This window comes from Macaca nemestrina, chromosome 5 (genome assembly GCF_043159975.1).
Source record: "Macaca nemestrina isolate mMacNem1 chromosome 5, mMacNem.hap1, whole genome shotgun sequence".
Taxonomy (NCBI): domain Eukaryota; kingdom Metazoa; phylum Chordata; class Mammalia; order Primates; family Cercopithecidae; genus Macaca; species Macaca nemestrina.
The window spans coordinates 169,922,052-169,942,780 of NC_092129.1; the positions used below are offsets into that span (position 1 = coordinate 169,922,052).

Sequence of the window (20,729 nt, forward strand, 5' to 3'; positions counted from 1 at the left end):
GGACACGCAGCGCGGCACTGCCACCTTGTGGGCATCAGCGGCAGCGGCGCGGCGGGGCGAAGCCGGCGAGGCGAGCGACCCGCGGCTCGGAGCCCGACGCCGGCCAGCGCACGCCCGCAGGAACGCGCCGACCGAGCGGGAGCCCGCGGGGGCGGGGCGCGCGGCGCCGGTCACGTGGGTTAGCAACAGGCAGCAGCCAATGAGAACGCGAGTCAGGTGGTGCGTGCGCCCGCCGCGCGCGGGAGGTGAGGGGTCCGGGAGGAGGCGTGGGCGCGCCACGGGCTCGGTGGGGCCGCGGGTGGGGAAGTCCAAAAGGGTTGCTCTTCCCTGTCGGGAGCCGCCTGCCGCAGGCGGGATGAACAAGAGTTGTAAAATGGGACTGTCCCATTCACACGCTCCACGGCTGTGACCCCTGTACGGGGCAGTGGGCGGCGGCGCGGGTAGGAAGCAGGCGGGAGCGACGCCGGGAGTCCAGTTTGTCCCTACTCCAGCCACTTGTTGCTTTGCCAAATCCTTGGGCCTTAGACTGCCATTTGGATCCACATAGGGGAATTAAAACAAAAAGATAATGAGGCTCCTGGCCGTGGTGGGGTGCGCATTGGCCCTCTTGCCCTGCATGTAGCAGGTGGAGGAGACAGGCTCCATCCTTAGAGCTTCCCAGAGCCCAAGGCTGGCACGAAGACACCAAAGCAGAGGACAGCCAGGAATTGGGTCAGAAAGAAAACCCTTCGTTGGTTTTAATTATTTTAAATAGAAAAGCCACATCCAAAAGTACCAATAATGACTTTTCCAGTAATCCCACCATGTTGACATAAAGCAGCCCACCCCTGAACGCAGAAGACTGTAGCACAACCTGTGAGAGGCGTTTTGAAGGACTGGGGCAAAACCAGAACTGACAGGGAGGCGTGGTTTCCATCAGGGTCTTACTCTTCTGGTTTCCTAGTTTGAGCAGATTTCACCCTGTTAATAGGGTCCGTGGATCGGTCTCTCTCTCTCTCTCTCTCTATTTCCATTTCCATCTCGTGTTTCATTCCTCTGAAACAAATCCAGAGAGCAGATGGCGTCAGAGGGTATCTAATCCATGCCCGACCTCGAGGCACTTCCTATAAGCTGTGATACCGTGGTAAGGTGTTATTATAGAGACAAAAATATCTCAGACTGCAGGATCTAGCCATCCTATTCTTAAAGTTCCCTAGGGAAAGATGTTGTACAATATTCTTTGATAACCTACTACAAATGCTAACCACTTTAAGTACAATATAAGAACGTTCTGATCCTAGGTTTTATTTGTTTCTGTTTAAACTCATTCAGGGTCAGGCTACCCCAGAGGGCAGTTGAACACCTGTCCGGTGGCTTATGGGAATGGCTTGCACGATATGCACTTCCCTCCATCAGGATCAGTGTGTCTGCTGACACTGGGGACCATGCCTGACACACAGGTACAATTGGGCTCTGCCAGGCAGCTCAGAGAAAGTGATCCACTCTGAGTTAGACTCTGCCGGCTGAGTAACTTGCTTCCTTTTTTTTTTTTTTTTTGAAAGGGAGTTTCGCTCTTTTTGTCCAGGTTGGAGTGCAATGGTGCAATCTTGGCTCACTGCAACCTCCGCCTCCCAGGTTCAAGCGATTCCCCTGCCTTCAGCCTCCTGAGTAGCTGGGATTACAGGTGCCCACCAGCACACCCAGCTAATTTTGTATTTTTACTAGAGACGGAGTTTCACCATGTTAGCCAGGCTGGTCTTGAACTCCTGACCTCCAGTAATCCACCTACCTCGGCCTCCCAAAGTGCTGGGATTACAGGCATGAGCCACCACACCCAGCCACTTGCTTCTTTTAGAGAGCAGGCTTTGTGCACTTACCAGTATTGAAATACACTACCATACTTAATGGTTATGCTTCTACAAATTTGATATATATTTGATTTTTAAATGTACCATACTCTTGAGTTCCTGACCAGTACACTGTTTGAAGGATGTCATGAGGACGTGCATTTAAAAGTCTGAATCCACAAAAATGTATTGTGCTCTAAGTGCCAGGCCTGGGCTTAGATACTGGGGATACAGCATTGCAGGAGGAAATTTGCAGAATGAAATGGAACCTTGAAGAAAGCAAATGAAAATAAATCACCCTGTTTCCATAGTCACCTCCCCCACACTAGTGACTATTCTCTCTTAATCGGCTCCCTCAAACTCCTGCCTCTAGGATCTTCATTCTCTCTGACTTCTTTGATCATGAAGCAGTAAGATCACCATATGTTGGATATTGTTAAATAACATGATATGTTGGGAAAAGTCATGCACTAGGAATGGAAAATACCGTACAGCTAGCTTCAGCCCTGGCTCTGCCACTTGACAGAATCCATAACTTTCTACAAAACTTTAAGATCTGAATTTTGGTATCTTAGTTTCCTGATCCCTAGAATGGAATAAAGAGTCTTACTTGGCAACTCCACAGGTTCAAGATTCCAGGCCTCAGTTTTCTCGTCTGTAAATTGAGGGGTTTGACCTAGATTTACAGCTTGCAAATTTTCCTTAGAAGTGGATTCCCCATTTATAACAAAATCCAACATAAAACCCCAACATGTAAAACAGATAGAGACAGACTTGCTTTAATGGCCCTGAGGGAGAAGGCTCTGAGTCCTATATACTCTCTTCTCCTACCTTTTAAAGGCCTTGAGGCATCTGTGCAGAACCCTGGGGTTTCACTGAACACAGTTTGAAACTCACTGTGCTAGGGATTGTTTTAAAGTACCTTCCATTCCTAAAATCAAAATCTCCTAACGTTGTATATTTCTATGATGAGATTTAACCCGTTTTCTTTCCTCATTTATTTAATTATGTTATAGGAGACAGTCACAAGCTAAAACAAAAATATCTTTCATTACTCCCTCCCTATTTGTAAAGCCAATCTCTCTGCTACGGCGGGGGCGGGGGAAGATTTTGATGGAACACATATGGCGTAATGAGAAAAACACCACAATGGGGATGAGAAGACATTAGTTCTAACCCTGGTCCTGCTTTTAACTGGTTCTATAACCAGTTAGTTTGATCAAGGAATCTTATTAACCTATCTAAATCCAGAAAATTAAGAGGTTGGGTGACTTAGTAACCACAGTCATGCACATGAACATTGCAGGAGCCTGTGCCCTCGTGGGTTTCCTTAAATAACTCAATTCCTACTCAACCTACAGGCTGACTTACTTTATCACCCTTTCTTTAATATATATATCCTCACTCCAGAGGGAGTGAAGGGTGAGAAGACAAATTAGGTTGTAAGTGACACCACCAGGACATCAAAATAGAAATATCAACTCAGTCATTGTTGTGTTTGCACAGATGGTTCAAGCCCACAGCACGCCTTGACCCCAGCTCCCCAAGCAGGAGGCACATCTACTTTAAGACAGGGTTCATGCAGTATACACATTCATAAGGGCAAACTACGAAATCTTAAAAACCCCAGAATTTGGAGAATGTTTAAAGGAAACCGTCTGGGTTAAGGACCCAGGACCTGGGGTTGAACCAAACGGAGTGACCCCACAAAGGACAAACAGTATGATTCATTGCCTCCGAGTAAACACATCCTGGGAAAAGGCAACTTTAGGGGTGGATGCAAGAACAACAGCTCTGGTCATGGCTGTGACTTGGTTATAAGTTAAGTTTATGGGTCACTGAGTGTCTGGAAACAGACTATAAAAAGAAGAAAGGATGGCCCAAGCAGCTTTGTGTTGGAAATGGCTGTGACCAGTTGCTTCTGGAAAGGAGATGTATTGACTGCAATAAAACTTGATAGGCTCAGCACTTGTCTGTTAAGGCTAGGATCGGAAGTCAACTTTGGACCTGAGTAATTGGTATAAATTTGTGTTTAAGGGCAGGACAGAAGGGATTTTACTCCAAGTGGTAAACAATATGGTGTCCAACTGCTGCATATGATCTGCCTTCTCTCTGACCTCTAATCCCACGAGACTATCTGCACCATCGGGGTAATCCTAGTATCCAAGTAAGTGGATACACTTTCACTTTCACCATACTGGTTTTTTTTTTCTTTTTTCTTTTCCTTAAACTTTGCTGCTCTTGGCAATAGCAGAACATTTAAGGTAAAAATAAATAAACACATCATAGATACTTGCTATTCTTAACTATGTCTGTTCTTGGGAAAACAAATGGTACACAATGTTAACTTCTAGCTAATCATCATCCCTAACTTTAGTGTCATTTGGTTAGCCGACAATTATTTATTAAGCACACACTTGCACATATCTAGTGTTACAGAGTCCAAAGTTGTAGGCAATAAATATAAAACAAGATGATGCCAGAAATGCTTCAAAAAATACACATCATGTTTTATACTTAATTATTTTTCAAGCGTGGTGGCGGGAAGTGGCACAGGGGGGTGCATTGTAAGTTACACTCAGAGTATGATGTAGAAAAGCCTTGAGCTGAGTTTCAGAGGCCAAGAAGCTCATTTTAAATATCATTATCTATAGCTGTGTGGCAGCTGAACAGAACATCACATTTCTGAGGCTCAGTTTTTTCATGTGAAAAACAAAGGAGGTCGAACTAGGTCGTAGTCCATATCACAAAGCTTAACAATGACAGTAGCCAATATTTTTTGAGACAAGCACTTTGCTTTATCAGTTACTCCTCATAAGAACCCTATGATATATGCATTACTATTTCCCCCATTTTTCAGATAAGGAAACTGGGTTTTGAAACTTAACCAAGGTCACACAGTGAGTAAGTGGCAAATCTGACATTGAAGCTAGTCTTTCCCAGCTCCCAAGTTGCGCCCAACTGTTTCACAATACTGAACTGCCTCAGAGTTTATCTAGGAAGAAGATAAGATTTTTTTTTTTTTTTTTACTTATTCAGATTTTCACCTTGACTCCCTTAGAGCTGCAAATAGAAGTCATCCCTCCATTGGCTACCACGATATGATCTTCAGAGACTCTCTTAAACGTGGATGGATGCTGCAGGAAAACAAGGTAGAAACGGCTACTCGGGGAGAAAGGAGGTAGCTTCAGGAAACATTGTGCCCACTCCTATGAGGATTGAGTAGGAGACTAGACTTTTGCTTAGGGAGTGTGCCCCAGAATTCTACATCTACAAGGAAATGAGCACCCAGAAATGACAGGTAGGAGGGAAAAGGGGAAACCAATGATGCCTGGTGAAGACCTTTCTGTCACTTCTTCTCACAGACCCCTTAGACCAAGCCTGGCTTCTGAATTTCCCATAGCTGTTCAATCAACACAGGGCCAGGTATGTACCTGAGTATAGCTAGGAAATAGCAGCTGAACCCTGCTTAGGAAGCTGGGGTGTCCAGTGGATGACATGGCCCGATTTCATTTCTGGTCCCCCACACCTGAGGTCACTGCTGCTGCATGGATGCCTGCAGAGTGCTCACGAGCTCCAACAGACAAAACACTACGTAGGGCTTACGTGCTGAGTGATCAAAGACTCGGAGCCTCCGGAATGAAAGGATCCCATTAATGCAGATAGGATCTAAAGATAGTATCTGCATAGATACTCTGCAGTCCATAGTCCTAAAGGAATGTTTTGGCTTCCACAAAAAAATAGCACTTTATACTGAGAGGGACAATGGAGCCAAAGACAGATTACACAGAGTCCCTGCTCTTGGAAAAACTCACTATCTCTTGGGGTATACCAGGGCACCCCTTTGGGACTGCTTGGGTTAGTCTAGTTATCCCAAGATAAGAAAAAAAGTACACGAGAGATACGTATGAGTGTTTTATAAAAATACACAAGTTATTGACATGTACTTAAGGGATTAAATAGAAAATAATCAGTTGAGGAATGACAACTTCAAGAAATTTCACATTTTGTCTTGAAAATACTGGAGATGTTGGCTGGGCGTGGTGGCTCACGCCTCTAATCCCGGCACTTTGGGAGGCCAAGGCGGGTAGATCACCTGAGGTCAGGAGTTTGAGACCAGCCTGGCCAACATGGTGAAACCCCACCTCTATGAAAAACACAAAAATTAGCTGGGCATGGTGGCACATGCCTGTAGTCCCAGCTGCTAGGAAGGCTGAGGTGGGAGGAATGCTTGAACCGGGGAGGCGGAGGTTGCCACTGCACTTCAGCCTGGGTGACACAGACTATGTCTCAAAAAAAAGAAAGGAAAAGAAAATACTGGAGCTGTCAGGAACAATAAAAATAATCTTACCCGTTATCAAGAAAAAGGAAGTGATTATGCATATTCTCAAAAATAACAGTCAGAAGAGTTAATTCTCCATGTCTGCTCTATATTAGATCAATCTTGAATCTGTATTTCACATGTAAATTACACTTCCTCCAATACATTCAATTTTACAGATGTAGACGTACTCCTCTTCCAATCTATTTTTAATTGCTTGAAAACTGCCCCACATTTTGCTGACCACACATAGATACTATGAACCCCTTTGTCAGCTCCCTGAGGTTACCATCACCATTTGGGGACTCCCGCTTGAGGAATGAGTGACTGCTCCAGTGGAAAGAGGTCTTAGACCAATAATTGAGTCTAGCTCTGCCTCTAACTAGATGTGAACTTACAGACAAATTACATGGCCTCTCTAGTTCTGCATACAGTAAAGGAGCAAAATTAGATTTCTTTTAGCTCTAAAATTCTGTCCTTGCCTAACTCTGATGAGCAAAATCAAGGGTTCCTTCTGCATGAAAACACTGGGCCTACTGGGAGGAATGGTAAAAGGACTCTGGGGACTGGAGATGGAGCCAGAGACTCTGGAATGAAGCACACAAACTAATGCCAGGGACAAGGACTACCCCCCAGTTCCCAGGAAACTCCCTGGATGGATTTCAGACAGAAGGAGAAATTCTGGTTTTATCCTGGAGCACACATTGGGGACTGAGACCGTTGGACACTTCGGGGTGAGACATTGGATAGACCTGTTTGTTGTCCTCTGAGTCAGCCAAGGATACTTTCATCCAGAGAGAGGACAGTTGTTTTTTTCTTATTTGTTCATTTTTTAATTCAGGAAGAGTGAGACTACCCTTTGAAGAGCTCAATAAAGAAAGACACAAATGGTGAAAAAATACCCATCTCCCATCCCAGTGGCAGTAGAAGCTACTTGCTGGATTCTTGCACTCCCATTGGCTGTGATAGAAGCAGAGAGTCAACATGTGTGCCAACAGCAATGTCTGATCCCTTGGAAGGTCTGTGTTGAGAAGTAAGGTAGTAGCAGCAACAGAAGCACTGCAACCAAAGAGATGGACCCAAGAAAATTTTCACAGTTTCAAAGGCAACATAGGAGTCCTCAAATCCCAGCTACAGCAAGAGAGGAGATTTGGAGGAGAGGAAAGAGGGGTGCCAGTGACTTGGTGCATGGATGATTCACGCCAATGCTTGTTCTCATCCCCCCTATAATTACTATTTGTGATTCACCTTCCCTGGGTTCCTGGGGCCTGGTAAAGAAGGGTTTTTTGCTAAAGCCAGCATATCCTCCAGCCACCCACTGGCAGGGCTTTGTCATCCACTGTTGCACTTCCAGCCTGATATTGACATCTCTTCCACCTTCTAGGACTTGCCTCTGATTTGAACATCCAAGGGAGAAAATTTTTTCTTCCAATTTGAACATGGGCGTCAAGGTGGCTAGAGCCAATTTTGTTCCCATCACCTGAAGAAAATACCAGGACTTGTAGCCTTTCTATGCCTATATGACAGATCCATGTACTCAGCAGCTGAAGTGTACCAGGAAATGAGGAATCACTTAAACTCACCCAAAAAAGCACTTTGTGCTATTTCTAGCAGGCTCTCTCTTCTTGCAGCTTGCTAGTTACTTTGGTATTACTTTGTGTGTTTGTAATGACAACATTTCACAAGGGGCGAGAATTTCCACTCTCCATTATTCATTTTATACACGTCACCCCCTTTCATTTTCAACGCAACCAGGCAACATAGCATTATCTTAGTTTTACAAAAGTGGAAACTAAGGCCCTGGGAGGTAAAGTGCCTTCCTTAAGCAGGAGAGCTGACAACTACAGCAAGTTCTTCTGATTCCAGGGCCTGTGGTCTCCTTCCACCCCACAGTAGGCAAGAAACCAAGTGACCAAGAAGAAGGCTCAGGAGCCGGGCCGCAGACAAAGGGATGGCAAGTGCAGACAGTTTACCGCAGCGTCGGAGAGCGAGGAGTTGGTGTGTAATGACTTGCCATGTGGACAGACAGGCTAAAACAAGGACATTCTTTGTATCTGAGCATCCTTTATGTATGAAACATAAACGAGGCAGGTACAGAGCTGTTTCTTAGGAAATCCCATCCTGCCCCTGTGGGCTTTCTTTATCTTCTCATCTTATCCTCATAATGTTCGCTCCTTGGAGTCTTCCTGTCCACCAGCGCCTGCCTCATTTAATCCTGGAGCTAACGGGAGCCCAGAAGGATCCTGACAGTGCCAGGGGACAAGAAGGAAAAGAGAGAAGGGCAAAGCCACAGCACTCCAGAAGACCCAAGCCGTCTCCCTGTGTCAGGCTCCCACACAGCGCTCAGGCCCTGCTTCTCTTCTCACCACTCAGCCCCCAGTGGCTACATCTTCAGGGGGAAAGATGAAGGAGCCTTGCTAAGTTCCATGTTCTTCTCAAGTGCTGGCTTTCTGCATGCCATCCCTGTGAAACAGGAACTTTCTAGAATGTGTCTCATTATCACTAATGGTGAAGTGCTCAGAAAAACGTTCAGAAGGAGGGGGTGCTTTTTTACTGGAGCAGGAGGGCAGGGAACTAGCTGCAAGGCTGTTCACTCCAGGCAAGAGACAAAACCCTGGAAAGAAACCAGAAGCTGGGTGAGTGAGGAATCAGGAGGCTTGCATGAGCTGAAGAGAAGGAAGGACAGTGTGTGCGCATATGTGTGCATGTGCGTCTGTGTGTATGTGAATCTCTATGTGTGTCTGTGTGTGTCTGCATGTATGTCTGTTTATGTGTGTCTTTCTGTGTATGAGTCTGTGTGTATGTGTCTGTGTGTTTCCCTCTGTGTATATGTGTGTGTGTATCTGTGTGTCTGTGTTTCTATGTGTCTGTCTATGTGTTTCTGCATGTCTGTGTGTCTGCATATCTGTATGTGTGTGTGTTTATGTGTCTTTGTGTCTGTGCACAAAGACACATAAACTCTGGACGACAGGGGGTGGAGGGACAGTGGAGCGGCAATGGTAAGGGCTAACGGGAGATGATCAAGGCTGAGAAATGCTCTGAGCTGAAGGTTGGCTTTCAAAAATTTACAAAATGCTTGAAAATTCGAACTGGAATGCTGCTCCTGCCACCTGACTGCATGCCTGACACCCCAGGCCCCACAGCTCGGAGCTCCTCTCAGCAAGGGGCCCCGCAGCACCCCACAGAGATTCCCACTCAGCTGCCTGTTCAGAGGACTCCTCTGGTCTCTGCCAGTTTCCTGTGAGATGATTGCACATCCTGAGACCCCACTGCTTCATCAGCGACATGGGAATAATACCAATACCCACTGCACAGGACTGGAGTGAAAAACGAATGTGTGAACACAGGAGAAAGCACAGTGCCAGACACATGGGAGGGGATCATATGTTTTGGTTTCTGAACACCGAGTGGGTGACAGCCATGTGGCAAGAGGAGGCAAGCGTGGAGTTGGGGGCCAGACAGACTCTGCATCAAGACCTGGTTCTCACCTTTCTCACTGTTTGGCCTTGCGCAAGCCCCTGAACCTCTCTGGACCTCAGTTCCAGCCTTCCTTCCACCACGGCTCCATTATGAACCCCACCTCCAGCTCCAGGACTAATCCACCTGCAAAACCCAGCCCTCTTGCCCAGGGAGATAGGGAGAAGCCGCCAGCCAGACGGGAGAACACAGGTCCAGAATTGAACTCATGACCTCAGCTCGTCTTGCCAATGTGAAGCATGTGACTTCAGTTTGCAGGTCAGAAGAGTGAAGCTGTCCATGCTGACTGGACATGAACAAGGAGGCTGCCATCCTGTGAACAGTCCCCTACGTGGCTGGTAGCCATTTTGTGATAATGTTGGAAGCCAGGCTTGGGGTGATGTTGACTCTGAGGAGGCTAGAGAGGCAGGTGGAGCCAAACCAGGGGATATTGTGGAGCCACTGGATCCAGTCCCTCCTGAAACCAGCCCATCTCTGGCCCTTTCAGTTACCGCAGACAATTAAAGCCCTGTTGTGCATAAGTTAGTCTGAGCAGGTTTTCTGTTGGTTGCAAGAAAGGTGCTCCTTACCACCTTACACCTTACACTTTGACACATTGCCAATCTGAGCCAGAGTTTTTGGTGATCGTGTCTGTTTCAAGAAGACTATCCTCAGCTCAACTCAGACCCATCTAAATCATCTCAGAGAAAATTCAAAGCCCCAAGTCCTTCAAGGTACTCAAGTCTCCCTCTGCTGATTTCTTTGCTGCCCAGGTGCACAAAGTGTGTCCCCGAGTCTAAAGATAGATGTGGATCTGCTATGGTCTGGATGTTTATGTTCTCCCAAAATTCATGGATTGAAATCCTAACCCCCAAGGTGATGGTATTAGGAGGAAGGGTCTATGGAATTAGGTCATAATGGCAAGACCTTCGTAAATGAGATTAGTGCCCTTAGAAAAGAGGCCTGAGAGACACTCCTCATCCCTTCCACCATGTGAGCACATGGCAAGAAAGTGCCATGTATGAACCATAAAATAGGCCTTTGTTGAATCTGCTAGTACCTTAATCTTTGACTTCTCAGCCTCCAGAACGGTAAGAAATACATTTCTGTTGTTTATAAGCTACTGTATTAGGCCATTCTTGCATTGCTATAGAGAAATCCCTGAGACTAGGTAATCTATAAAGAAAAGAGGTTTAATTGGCTCATGGTTCTGCAGGCTATACAGGAAGTATGGTGCTGGCATCTGCCCAGCTTCTGGGGAGGCCTCAGGAAGCTTTCAATCATGGCAGAAGGCAAAGAGGGAGCCAACATATCACGTGGCCAAAGGAGGAGCAAGAGAGAGAAGGAGAGAGGAACACACTTTTAAATGACCAGATCTTGCAAGAACTCATTCACTATGGTGAGGACAGCACCAAGCCATGAAGGATTTGCCCCTATGACCAATCACCTCCCTTCAGGCCCCACCTCCAACATCAGGGATTGCATTTCAACATGAGTTTTAGTGGGGACATATATTCAAACTATATCCACTACCAAGTCTATGGTATTTTGTTACTGCAGCCTGATTGGACTAAAACAGGATCAGAGTCAATTTTCCACTCAGAACCCTCCATAGAACAACAGACATCACTGTGAATAATGTGCTCTTTGTCTCCTCTACCACTGTATTCGTTAGCTATTGCTGCATAACAAATTACCCCCCAACATTACCAACTTAAAAGAGATGGTAATGTATTAAAGTATTACCTGAGGGATCTAGGAGCAGCTCCTCTAGGTTGTTTTGGCTCAGGGGCTCTCATGGGGCTGTAATCACCTCAAGACTCACCTAGCACCAATGGAGTTCCTTGCAAGATCACTCATGTAGTTTCTGACAGAATTCAGCTCCTTATTGGCTGTCGTCCAGAGTCTTCAGATCCTTGCTACATGAGCTTCTCCACAGCTGCTCACAGAGAGAGATCCCAAGAAGAAGCCATGCTCTTTTATAACCTAATTTTGAAAGTGCCACACTGCCATTCCTGTCATATTCTAATTGGCCACATAAACCAGCCCCAGTACAACATGGAGGAGAGTTATGTTGTGTGAATACTGGGTGTGAATACCAGGAAACAGGGCCACCTTGAAGGCTGGCGGCCACAACCTCCATGGGGCCTTCCTGGCCCTCACTCTCCTAGTCCAGCCATGTCACTGAGTTTTCCTTCTCTCTCCTCTTCACCCAGCTCTTCCCTCAAAGCAGTGAACTCTCTTTCTTAACCCTTGTCATCTGTCCATGTCTATGGAGTCTCACCTGCCCCAAGCAGACGTTCCCAAAGGCAGTTCTCTCTCCAAAAAAATTATTAGTAACTCTTTTAAGAAATGGAATGTTTGTATCCTGTTCTACTATCTATATATGTATTTATGTATCTATTTATTCTTTCTTGATAATAAAAGAAAAAACTTTAAATAACTGTAAAGCACTGTCCATTCCTTAAATCCTTCTCCCAACTTTCCGCATGCTCTACCCAAGATCACGGTGCTCTTTTTCTGTGAGAATTATTTATCCTTAGAAGTTCATCCTTGTCGCTGTAATTTCCCATGCCTCATTCTGTCCAAGCCATGTGGAAAGACAGCATAGCTCTTAAATAGGCTGGGTCTGGGGAGCAACACCAGAGAGTAGCTCCCCTTCTGTGCCAGGAAATGGAAACATCATGAGCTTCACTCAAACATAAATGGAAGTGGCCGGGCAGAGACAAGTGGTTTTTCTCAGATGCTGCTTTAGAGGAATAAAGTCCTGAGATAGAGGGGAAAAGTAATACAGCAGATCATTGATCCAGGATATTTAAGACCTAATTTTCATGTTTGCATGTATTTAACCAATATCACTGAACATCCATTAGGTAGCAGGCACTATTCCGTAGCCCAGGCATACAATAGGGAATAAAGACACCCAAAATCCCTACCCTCATGGAGCTTATGTTTTAGTAGGTAGAGCCCAGCAATAAACACATAAATATATATTAGGCCAAGAAGAAAAATAAGGCAACCCAAGTAGAATGTCAAGATGATGCACTATATTAGATCAAGTAGTCAGAGAAGGCCTGATAGCCCATTTTGCTTAACTTTATTTTCAGAATTTAGATCTGTTGACTCCAAAGAGTATAATCATTGAACAAAAGGTCTTTTACCAGGTAAAGAATGGCACATAATATGTGACATAAAGGAGTTAAAAAGAGTATGCCTTAGAAAACTCTTTATATAATATACATATTATATAATATATCATTGGAATCCACCAAAAAAAGTATTAAAAATCATTCTGTAGGGCAGGCTCAGTGACTCACACCTGCAATTCCAGCACTTTGGGAGGCCGAGGCGGGTGGATCATGAGGTCAGGAGATCGAGACCATCCTGACTAACACAGTGAAACCCCATCTCTACTAAAAATACAAAAAATTAGCCAGACGTGGTGGTGGGCATCTGTAATCCCAGCTACTCGGGAGGTTGAGGCAGGAGAATGGCGTGAACCCAGGAGGTGGAGTTTGCAGTGAGCTGAGATCCTACCACTGCACTCCAGCCTGGACGACACAGCGAGACTCTGTCTCAAAAAAAAAAAAAAAGAAAAAGAAAAAAAAAATCATCCTGTATCCCCTGAATACATCTGGATCTACCTTAAAACAAAAATAATATATTACAAATGAAATGCAAAACATTTAGTGATGGAAACAAATGAATACATGTCACTTAACAATTCTTTTCTGGAAAATTGGGATATTCAGTGCACATCCACTTCCTTAAAGATGACCCAAACAAAAAAAATCATGTTATAATGAAAAATCTATGAAATTGCTCTTCACTGAGAAATCCTTCTTGATTGCACAGGGAGGAATGGCAAATTCACTTATCCTCAGAAGTTGTTAGCGCATTCAGATAGAAAGGGAAGAGGGCACGATGGCTCTTTCACGAAGATCCATCTGTATCATTTTTGGCCCTTGCTATGCTTTTCTTTCCAAATTTCCTATTCAGCTTTTTTTTTATCTGATAAGTCTATTGCACAGTAGTCAATGACCAATGTCCTATGAATTTGCAAGCCTTTCACAAGATCAAACAGCCTCTAATGGAGTCATGTGTGACCACGACCACTCTACCTGATCACATTGAATTGCCATCAGCCTGCTCACCTGTTGGGACTGTCACCAGGCACCATGTGCCTTAGCAAACTGTTCTTGGAATTGGCATTTAAGAAAACAAATGGATGAGAGCTTTACATTTCTATTATTTGGAATATTCCTACGTTTGGGCATCTACATTAGGAATTGGCTATAATATCATAGTGTTTTATGATTTACAGAGCTGTCTCCTCTGCTTTCACTCATTTAATCTTACAACAGCCTGGTGAAAAACTAGGAGTTGGAATTGCCAGTCAGTGGCCAAAACCATTTCCTTTTATGCCTGCAGACATCCCTAGATGGCATTTCCCAGCATCCCTTGCACATGGTGGTGGCCATGGGACTGAGTCACTTTCTGGTCCACAGAAACATCCTACAGGAGTTTTCCACACTTCTTCACCTTCCACAGCAAACCCGTGGAGGTGGAGGAGCCACAGATGAAAGGGGCTTCAGTCTCTAAATTTACCACAGAGACTGGAGCTACCTACCTGCCAGTTAGGAAGACCCATTCTGAGAAAAGGAAAAAAAGAAAATGTCTATTGCATCACACTGCAGATATGTGGGAGTTTTCTCTTGTAAAAGTTAATGTTACTTAAGAATGCTTATTTCTCCAGTGTTTCCTTATTAACACAACAGTTTCATATACTTTATCTCATGTTGGGAAGCTGGGAATTAGTATTTTCATTACACACCCCCTTCCTTTCAAATTGGACATACTAAGGCTCAAAGATGCTGAATAATGTACCCAAAGTCACACAGCTGGGAAGAGGTGGAATTTGATGTTTTATTTAGGTCTAGTCAGACCCAACCCTGTCGCCTTTCCACGAGATCATGATAATTTCACAAAAGTTTAGTGATTACACTGGTCTTAATGTTCTAGGTGATTTTGTAGGTATTGTGCAGAGGGAAATAATTAACCAGTATGCATTTGCTATTGGTATTCTTCTGGTTCCAAATTTAGGACTTAAATCATGTTCACTCACTTGCTCACCGCCTACAGGGCTCCATAAATAGTTTTATGCCATTGTTCTTTGGTAAGATACCATCTATCTACTGGACTTTACTGTTCTAAAATCTGACACAAACACTTTAACCCTTTACTTCTCCCTCACGTTCACAGCAAAGGCTTGCATTCTTTAAAAAAAATCATTGGATAAATATTCACTGTCCTCTAGGTGCAAGGCACTATTTGTGATGCTGTGAGAGATATACAAATAAATAAAACACACAGTATAGTGGTTAAGAAAGTAGACTCGGTTCAACCTTGGAAAGCTGAAAGAAAAATTTGGGGGGGTGGGGGGAAAGACAGCATACTCTGGAATAAGTGCCTGAATTTGAATACAGGTTCCATTTCTTACTAGCTTTGTGACTTTGGACAAATTATCAATACTTAACTTCTCTGTTCCTATGTTTCTTGCCCTGTGGAATGGGGATAGTATTGTTAGCAGTGGCTGCAAATCTATACGAGTCTGTAGCATCTCAATTCTTGCCTCCTCAGAAGAAAGTCTTCAACTGAGGGCCCGAAGGAGAGACTGAGGTAAGTTTTAGAGCAGGTGTGAAAGTTTGTTAAAAAGTTTACAAGAGGAACAATAGGAAATAAAGTACACTTGGAAGAGGCCCAAGTGGGCAATGAGAGATCAGGTGCATGGTTTGACCTTTGGACTTGCAGTTTTCCATGTTGGCATGCTTTGGGGGTCTTGTGTCCTTCTCTCCTGATTCTTCCCCTGGGGTGAGAAGAATCACAGTGGCCTCTCAGCACTTGGGAGGGGAGCCTGTGCAGTGTGTTTACTGGAGTTGCACGCATGTTTACTTGAAGCACTCTTCTTTTACTAGTCGAACGTACCTAGCAGGTCATATACCAGTTAAGCTCCGCCATTTTGCCTCTTAATGCGCATGCTTGAGCCCACTCGCCCAACTCCTGACGCGTTATCAGGAAGCTGCTGATCCCCGGTTTCAGGTGTTTGTGTTTATTGGGAGACTGCCTTTTCCCTGGTGCTGGCTGCAAACAACTATTATTTTAGAGAGACAGTTAACAACCGCCTGACCATCACCTGGTGGTTGCCTGACATTTTTGGTGGGGGTGGTGGGGAAGCCCTCTCCTGCCCTGCTCATGCCTGACTGGCTACCTCCTGTAACAGTATTAGTGCCTACTCATGATGGTATTTTGAAGATTAAATGAAACAACACATATAAAGCACTTAAAGGGCACTTGGCACCAAGCAAATGCACAAGAACTGTTAACTTACTAGATAAATGAAAGACATATGCCTAAGCGTTGGCTATGAACAGTTATTGTATCAGTGCCATCCACAAACGCAAATAGTTATGAGCTTCCATTGTCCTCTTACTACCTAAAATGACCAAGATCTTGGTGCAAATTTTTCTTAAACCATAAAAACCTCTTTCCTTCATATATTAGCGAATAGTGCATTTTAAAAATTCTCCCATCTTTTCTGTAATCAGGCACTCAGGAAGGAAACACACACACTCTTTTTTTTCTATGCCAGGCACTACACTAAGCACTTTACATCTGGGTTTTTGGTTTTGTTTTGTTGTGTTTAATCCTCTCAACAATCTCAATTTCTCATTTGCAGATGAAGACCCCTAGACTTCAGAGAAGATGATATCTAAGTGTCACAGCTGGGATTCAAAACCGGATCTGTCCACCTCCGAAGACTGAGCTCATAACCCTCAACACTAATCCCCTCTCTGACCCAGCGCTGTGATTCTAGGCTAGTCTGATTAAAGCCCCAGAATTTCACAACCTTTTAAGAATACAGTCAAAAAAGGAGAGATCATTGTTTCAACTTGCCTCTGAATGGTAGGAAATAATGGGCCCTGATATTAACAAGGCAGTTTCCCTCCTAAGTGCGAAGGACCCTTGAAAAGGGTATCTTAATCATGGGTGTCATATTTTATGATTGTGTCTGTTTGTATTTAGTACACTTGTTATCCTTGATGTTTTCGCCCCGAGGACATCAACTGAACAAAATTGCATACATCTTTGTGGATTACCCTTTCTGCATCCATAAGTTATCTGCCCTTTTAAAATAATTTGCACTAAAACACCGAGTGTTTTTTCTAATGGGAATAGACAGCTAGTGTTTTTTAATGCAAATGACTTCTCCCCACATTCTCCCCAGCCCAAAGCTACATCTGCAGCAGCAGTGGAGGGGCTCCGTGCTTCCAGAAGCAATTTAGGCACAGCAGTTGGGAGCAGCAGTGTGACTTAAAGCCCCCTGCTCCATATTAGGGAAAGCTACACGAGAATTCACAAAGAGATTCCATAAGATGAGCAGAGATGTGTTCAGGGCATTTATTATCATACTCGCTGCTCTTGTTTTTAAGAAACCAGCTTCTCTTCAGGTGGTTTTGTTTGTATGCAAAGATTAAACTGTTAAATAAAATCACAAGCACCATCTATTGTATCACAGACTTTCATTTTCTCCCGGAGGTGAAACATTTTGATTTTTTAAAACTATGACAGTATTTCTGAACTCTATCTACAGTGAAAATCAAAAAGCCCAATTTTAACTTACACCTTATTCCAGCACTTAAACATATGAAGTTATGAGTTTCTAAGTATGTACCTTTATTTAGCTACTTCTACCAGAATAAACCAAATCTCAGTTCAATATAGTAATAGATCTGAATATTTAAATAGAGAAAGAGAAATAAGCCCTGCACTGAGAAGGAAAGCTTGAGTATTGCTGCCTCTTGGCTAAATATAAATCTATTTCTATAGCTCCTGTTTTTATACAACTATAATCCTTTTTTATATGTACAACTGACTCTGGAAGAAAAAATTTTATATAGAAAAAAACTATTTTAAGACTAATGAGATGTTTGAGAAATTAGACTCCGCAGGCAAAAGGCAGCCCACAGAAAGAATTATGCAGGACCTCAATTGTTGTTAGGGTCATAATTAATAATTACAGTTAGTTCTTAAGCAATAATTGCTACAGTGCCACTTCCAGCAACTTTCTGGCCAAAGCACCCCACCCAGCACAGTGGCTCCCCGCCTGCTAGCTGTTGGACAGCACAGCTCCTCTATGGTGGGAATGGAGACAATTTACCCTGGGAACCCTGACTGGGGGGATGTTAAATCATTTGCAGACCATTAAATGATCTGCACCCTGGGGGAGCAGGGAGTCCTGGAGCAACTTTCTCATGCATTCCACACCCCAGCCTCCCAGGCATTCCACTGTCCTCAGTCCACCCTGGGACTCCAGTCTCTCCTGTACACTAAAACCTGTCCTTAGGAGACAGGGACCTACCACCTCAGGAGCTGCTCTTTCAACTATCCCCCTCCACTCATTCTAGGCACCCACTAGGAATTTTCCTGGGTTTCTTGATTCTACGCCCTGTCCTTAGATATCTCATTTAGTGCATTTCAAGGCGTGCTTTGCAGAGTGCTCATGTCATGATCAAACCATGGCCTAGACCCACTGCATTGGAGCCTCAAGAGGTCCTAGGGAAAGGCACTTCATAGTCACCTTCCTGCCTCCGCCTGACTCTAATGCACACTGAAGATTGAGATGCACTCTACTCATCAAATGACTCATTTACCTTTCTATCACAGACTTCTCCCTTCTTGCTTTTTCTTCTCAGGCATCACTTTTACGATAGCTCATTACCATTCCCAAAAAGAACTCTAATAGTCTTTGGTCCTCCCCTAAAAGCCTTCCTTTCTGCTCAGTGCCACTCCCTAAACTCTTTCCCATGGGCAGACTCAAGGGCATTTTAAATTCCACGCTTTCCTTTTCCCCAACTTTAAAAGCAAATGCTTGTATCATTTAAATAATCATTCTTTCATCTCACTGAAATCTCTTCTAGACTCTTAGGCACACTGACAATCGGAGTACAAACCCAGGCTTTCTCCTCTGCTTTCAGGAGGCGGGGACCCTGGGATTAGTCCAGGTGACTTCCTATTAGGAAGATGGTGCCTGATACCTCCTCCCAAGCACACCACCACCATACCAAGCTTCAGAGCAGTGGGCCTCAGTATGTCTCTTCCGGCCATTCCAGGGTGTTTCCCCATAAGGAGGACTGGTGGATTTGTGTTATGAACAGCATATGAGAATGCCAAACGTGACTGTGCCAATCTGGTATTAACCCCCACCAGTGTTGCTTTCTACAGTTACACGTGGATTACTGGCAGCCTTCAATCTGTTCCTGGCAGCAAGAGTTATGCTCTTCTGGACTCCTGGAGATAGCCAGTGTGGGATGGACAGATGCTTTCTCTCTGTTGAGTTCCCAGGCAGGGCGCTATCTATGGGTCATGGAGTAGGAAGGGTGATCTTGGCTGGTTGGCTCTTCTCAAACCCCTCCAAAGCCCCTTGGGTAAAAGGAGTATTAAAAGTTCAAAGGACAAACATTAACTTATTAAAAAAAACTTTCAGGCTGCTCATGAGTTATGAATATTAAAATTAGGATTGTTCCGATTTTCCTCTTTGTTCCCAGGGCAATGGCTCCCCCGACTGTAAAACAGAGGCAGAGGAAGAGCAGCCTGCATTTAGGCATATAAGGGAGCTCTCGGTGCATTCCAGCTTGTTTCTGGAATTGCGATATCTACCACACCAGAGAGATATTTTTTTTCCTTTGCAGAATAAAATCCTTATTATTTTTCATACCAATCCCATGAGATAAGAAAAAGAAGAAGAAGAAGAAAGAAGAAGAAAACGAAGAGGAGAAGGGATGAAAAGGTTTAGGGTCTGCAATTTGACCCCACATTCTATTTGGGACGAGATGAATTATGGAGGAGATATTTTAAGGTGCTGTTTCTGACCCAAATAGCCAATGAATATCCTTCTTTCTTGCTCCCACTGCTTAAGCAAAAACCAGCTGTGCTCAGCATCTGGAAGAGTGGTTCTGACCTTGTTTTATCTTAGTTGATTCCCACTGGCTTTTATGTTTTCCATAAATGATTGAAGAAAAGTTCTCAGTTGGAAATAGCAATAAAAACTTCCATAAATTCTTGGTGAGCACCAGCTTCAGGCAGCTCATTGGATTCTCACTCTGAAGAGTCTAGAGGTCTGTGAGGCTGACTGTCTGAGATGCAAGGAGGGCCTGAATCCAGTCAAGGAGCAAGCCCAAGAGCCCGCATCCACTCCTAGGTCTAACTTCTGACAGCCACAGAATTCCTAGGGCCTCTTTTCAGCCACAGGTCCCATGTGCCATTCCCTCAAGGTTATTTTTCATCTCTAAAACTGTATTTTCCATCTATTAAGTGAGGATAGCAACAGTGTCAACCTCTAGCCACTTAGGACAGCACCTAGCACATTGTACAGATGCATTTTGATGATTATCACTCATTTATTTAATTTGTAATCATAAAAATAAGGAATACTTATTGAGTGACTGTGATAGGCATTTTACCTTCTTTGTGTTGTTTAATCCTCCAAACAGCCCTACTAGGTAGAAACAATAATTGCATTTTACAGGAGAAAAAAATTGAAAAACATTTTGTGAAATTAAGTAATGGACCGAGGGCCTCTCAACTTATAAATGGCGATGGAGGGGCTGCGCTAAACCATACCTGTGCTCTTTCCAACACTCAATAGCACCCAGTATTGAGGACCTACTGTGTGTTCTAGGTGCTGGGGGTACAGAAGGGATGATGTGGAGAAGCGCCTAAAGCTCACGGATTATACGTACCACTCTGCCATAATTCCTAATTCCTTAAATGATTGGTGGTGAGGTCGTAATGAAAGAGCCACCATCAGCTGCCTGTCAACTCCTGGGAACGCGGTTTCCCATCCTCACACCTCCCTACCCTCTGCTTATGTGAAGTTGCCTGCCTCTTAGTCTCTGTGATAGCTTTAATCCTCCCCCTGCCCTGGGTATTGTAATACTCCCAGCTTCATTTTTATCTGTTGGCAAAACAAGAGCTCCGATCAGACCAATTGCCTATCAAATTGGCTCAGAAAATTCATGTTTTACTTGGATGTGAACCTTCTCAGAAAGCCTGGCTGGAGGATTACT

General features: G+C 44.3%; 1 long non-coding RNA gene across 2 annotated transcripts; it reads left to right on the top strand.

Moving 5' to 3' along the window:
- The first annotated feature begins 284 nt into the window (after positions 1–284).
- Positions 285–17,158, top strand: LOC105482459 (uncharacterized). 2 transcript variants are annotated; one of them, XR_011624022.1, is made up of 4 exons: positions 285–440; positions 3,864–3,993; positions 4,866–4,978; positions 16,340–17,158. It is a non-coding gene; the product is annotated as an uncharacterized lncRNA (long non-coding RNA). The 2 variants fall into 2 exon arrangements; XR_011624021.1 differs by having other exon boundaries at positions 4,888–4,978.
- Positions 17,159–20,729: the final 3,571 nt, after the last annotated feature.